Below are 5,118 nucleotides of genomic sequence, written 5' to 3'. Positions count from 1 at the left end.
AGGCATTATCATTGTGACTTGTCATTGCTTGAAGGAGGACCTGTGACTTGTTTGGAGCCTTGTAAAGGCTTGGTTGATCATCATTGAGTGGATATACATCGAAGTGATCATCAATGTGAAGAAGGAGAAGCCCAGATCTGTCCATGCAAACTGAGCTAGGTTGTTGATCTGCATATGCTGGCTGGATAAGCACATTGGAAGGGAATGGAGCACTTAAATGCTTGCTAAATCATCATTGGAAGATGGTTTATTGTCCTAGAATGCTAACCCTTGATGTAGAGCTCATCTATGAGCTGTGACAGTTGACACAGATCTGAAAATAGTGAAGACCTACTGTAATCAGGGTGTATACAACATACACTTGATTCTATTGAGGGCGTTGATTTCTTCTCTTAGTCAAGAAATCTCTAAAACTATATTTATCGTTGATACACTGTTATCAATGGAATTGTTTTCAAAATCTCATTCAAACATAGAATTATTTTTCAGATCGTTCGATCCAATTACAAACTACCATATTTTTTTTCCTTACGTTGAAAGGTATGTAATTTTGCAAAGGGTTTAATGTATACTTCTTTATAGTATGCATTTCTTACTAACATTTTACTTTGCAGAGGACATTGGAGCTTAATATATATTGATATTTTCACTCGATAAATTATCCTTATGAACTCTCTTAGGGGTATCCACGGTCAAGCAAAAATGTGCATTGAATACAAATCCTCACTTTTTGGTTTATTGTATATTTTATTTATTGTCCTTTTTTATAACATGTTTCCATTTACAGTGCTGGGAGGTTGGTGGTAACCTTTTTGGACACTACATATGAGGATATTGCTGATCCTCAAAAACCATATAGTTTTCTCTTACAAGAAGTGCCCTTACAAAATGATGTGTATTATTGTGGATGGAAAGTAATTTCAAATGTTTGTAGGACAATAGATTCAAAGATTCTCAAGATAGATGGGGCTAATGTAAGTATCTTTCACATTCTGTTATGAGTAACGTTATTAGATTTTGAGCAACAACATTATTATCAAATTTTATAATCATTCCATTTCTTTGTTTTTACTCCCTACAAGTATGAACTATCACTCACCTTACAACTTATTACAATTTTCCTTGCAGTGCAGAGATTACCCCGATTCATACACATGGTGGATAAGAGAGAGATGTATTGAGTTAATTTTGGATAGGGCAATCATGCCAGTCAACCCCAACTCTCCTCCACATAAATCGTTAACTAAGAGTAAGGAAAAATGTAAGTCATCTTGAAAGACAAGTAAGGCAAGCTCCACAAAGACAGAAATGCCAACACTTTCTCATCCATCTTCTCATCTACCCCCTCAAGAGAAGAGGGCTCCTATCCAAGTTAAATTCTTCAACCAACCAAAAAAAAAAAGTCACTGCAACTGCAAGATCTATCTTTTCAAAAAGTGACAAAGAAGTTACAATGATGAAAGAAGACAAATAGATACAAATGGCAAGATCTTTGTATATCTACACTTCAATTTTGTAACTCTTCATTCAATGAAAAGCTTTTTGTCCAACGTAATTTTTTCAATTTTATGGCTTGAAGCTTACAATTAAAGGAGGCAAGCAACTCATACAAGAGAAAAAGCGCTGAGCTCTTTTCCCTACTACTTTACCGTTTACTTTGAACTTATATTCTGGGGATGTACAGTCTAGCATCTCCAAGGTATCCCTTACATCTTTAAGATTCCAATTGGAAGTGATATTTACCTCCTTTTCTATAACTTGCACCTTAAGATTGAAGGGCATACAATCGTATCTGAATCCAAGGGAATCCACATGCCTAATTTAAGTTTGTATCTCCTATAATCAAAACCCAAAACAAGAGTTCGTCGTGCTATATTATAACACAGAGACAAGGATTGGGGGCATTCAATACACCTCATGGTGTCGCCCTTATGGTCAACATCTCTAGATTTCCAAAGCTTCCCTATAATGTTATCTAGTTCTGCGCTTGCAAAATTTCTACTTAGCCAATATACTTTTGTTCTCTATAAGTTTGCTATTTTGAAGCAACCCACAAAGATATGTAAGGGGATAAACCATGACTGGCGTATTCTTCTTGAGATCCTTCCAGATGTCATGGACTTTTGAATATCTTGACATATTTTGAATTTAAAACTATTCATGGTTGCCTTATCAAGAACCTCCCAAATAAGAGAGGAGAGACTTGGCAATGGCAAATCCTCGATATGTCCATATGTACCCGCTTTAGATGGAACCACATATTGTGCATAATATATAAAAAATCTTCTCTCACTGAAAGAACCGACGGTCTCATCAGCATATATAATGTTTGCAAATGCCTTATGAATCGCATTCAATGTTCTACTCAACTCTCCACAGGTTGCCATTCAATACTTGTTGATGGAAATATATCTACAATGAAGAATTCAATATTAATACTTGCTTAATTTTTTTTAAAAATCAAATATGTTATCAACTTAAGACTTACAATGTGTTTGCTGGCAAACACATTCATTAGGAGATAATTGCATATCCTTGGCCATGTAAACATATTGCACTAACCACCCTTCATGCGTAATTTTGAAAGCAATGATACGCCCTTTCCAATTATGTTTTATATCCTCTCTTTTTCTTCTTTTGACCTTGTGAGAACCTTTGCAAGAGGGCAACATGGTCACCCAATCGTTTATGCAAAAGGTTTTGGGCTCCCATTTTCCGTCTACTCCTTGGCCATAGACAGTGTAGGAGTTTACTAAACGAGACAGATGCCATACTTAGATTGAAATCGCAGAGAAAAGAACTCACTGAGAAAGGCAAATGAGCAAAGAAAGAAGCTCACCAAGAAAGATGAATGAACAAATAAGAAATAGTGAAAAGACTAATGAAAATAAAGTCGGGGCGCCAAAAGCTCCCGACTTTCAAAAAAGTTAGTATTAACTTCACAACATCATTATCATAACCGGCTTTGTCAGATTTTATAATTAAATAAGGACTTCGGGACCATCAAAACATGTCAAAGTTTGGAGATTTTGGCTAAAAGAGAGAAGAGAACCACGGACTCGACTCTACTATCTCCAAAAAGGAGGTGACAAGAATACCATATTCTTGCACACGTGGCAAACTCTCTTTGGCCCTTTCCTTAATCCCATGATTCACAAAAGTGCATTTTTTGAAGCGTTTTTGGCCCTAATGATTTCAACCTCTGTTATGAATCTATAGTGGTCTCGACATCAGTTTTTTACATATACGGCAATTTCAACTGTGTCAGTTGTTTATAGGTACGCAAGTTGCAAATCTTGAATCTATAAGGTTTTAGGTATTTGCTAAATTGTAGATAGAGAAGGCTTTGCATACAGATTTCAGATATTGTGGTTATTGTTGTGCAGTCAATATAAAAGGCCACATGTTTAGTTGTGATGCACCTAGTATCAACTTGCTTGTAGATTGTAGTTTTTACAAGATTTTCTGTTTTATCAAAATTTTGACAACTTCAACCAAATTGTTAGCAAGAAGCTTGATAAGAACAATTATGTTACATGGAAGTTCAGAATGACAAATTTCTTGAAGAGCAAAGGTGTTTGAAATTACATTAAAGGACACTTGGTAGTAGCACCTGAAGTTCTTACACAAAATGCTACTACATAATAGGTAAAGGCTAAGAAAGGTTGGGAGTAGACATGGAGTAAAGTCATGTATTGACTGTCTGTCTGTGTCATAGATAGCGTGATGAGCTATTTGTAGGATTTTGAAGCCCTAGCTATTGCATGGAAGAATTTGGCAAGACTGTTTGAAGTAAATACAAAGGCCAGGAAAAGTTGCACCTCAATAACCAAGTGAAAAGAGAGAACCTGTGTATTAATGACTATGCCTTGAAGATCAAGATTATTGTGAAAGATCTTGGATCTATTAGTGTGGAGTTGATGATGATGATATTGTGCATGCATGCTTAGATAGACTTGGAGATGAATATAAGAGCTTTATGTCATCTATGAATATAAGGGATGATATTCTTGATTTTGCACACTTGATTTCTATGTTGATACTTGAGGAGAAGAATCTTGACTTAGATTGTTCTTCTTCTCAAAGCAAAAACAAGTTTGAATAAGTATTTTACTCTACTAACAAAGATAGAGGTCATGGTAGAGGCCAATATGGTATTTGTGGTCAAGGTTATGATGCACAACAAAATAGAGGAGGATAGTCCTGAGGAAGGGGGAGTCAAAGAGGCCAAATTACAAATTCTAATAAGCAATAGAAGTCTGATGATAGCAGAGAGTGCTAGCATTGCAGTCAAAAAGGCCACATTCCTAAAAATTACTTCAAGCAGAAGGCTGAAATTAAAAATAGGAAAAAGCAACAATGTAATTATGCATCTAGTAGTAGCAAAAACAATGATGATAGAAGTGAATAATTTTTTAGTATGCATCACTTTATAAACACTATTACTATTGATGTCTCATCAAACAATGATGTATGGTATGTAGATTCAGGTGCATCTAACCATATAACTTCTCATGGAGAGTGGTTTAGAGAGAGGTGCAGTCCAAAGTCTTTGAGCTATGTGGAGACAAGGGATGATATAGATCACCTCATTACTCATGCTAAAAATGTCTATTTTGAGTACGCAAGATGGCAAAACTAAGTATTTGGTTGATATACTACATGTAACAAATATTACAAAAAACTTGGTTTCTATTGGTTAGATGATAGAATAAGCATTACAAGTTCAATTCACATTTGATGGTTGTCATGTAGAAAATCTCAAAATGATTGCATATTGATTACAAAAGGGAAACATGCTGGTAGAGTTTTTACTCTTTATGTAAGTTTGCCTTAAATGGATGTTGCCATGTTTGCACAAGGTTCATGTGTTATAGCTTATATTGAAATTTTGCATAAGAGAATTGATCATGCAAATGTGTAGTAGTTGAAAGACATGCAGTCAAAACAAATTATGGATGGTTTACCAATGGAGCCCCGAGAGGAACACCAAGGAAAAGGGAATTCTCTTGCAAGAAAATCTATCTTGTAACATCAACAAGCTTGTTTATCATGTTTCATATGATCACAATGAAGAAAAGAACACCAGGCACAACAAATCTTCATGCAGCATCATGT

Source organism: Lygodium microphyllum, chromosome 12 (assembly GCF_053477565.2).
Source record: "Lygodium microphyllum isolate KBCC chromosome 12, Lygodium_microphyllum_v1.1.10, whole genome shotgun sequence".
Classification (NCBI taxonomy): domain Eukaryota; kingdom Viridiplantae; phylum Streptophyta; class Polypodiopsida; order Schizaeales; family Lygodiaceae; genus Lygodium; species Lygodium microphyllum.
Note: the sequence above shows the minus strand (reverse complement) of the source record.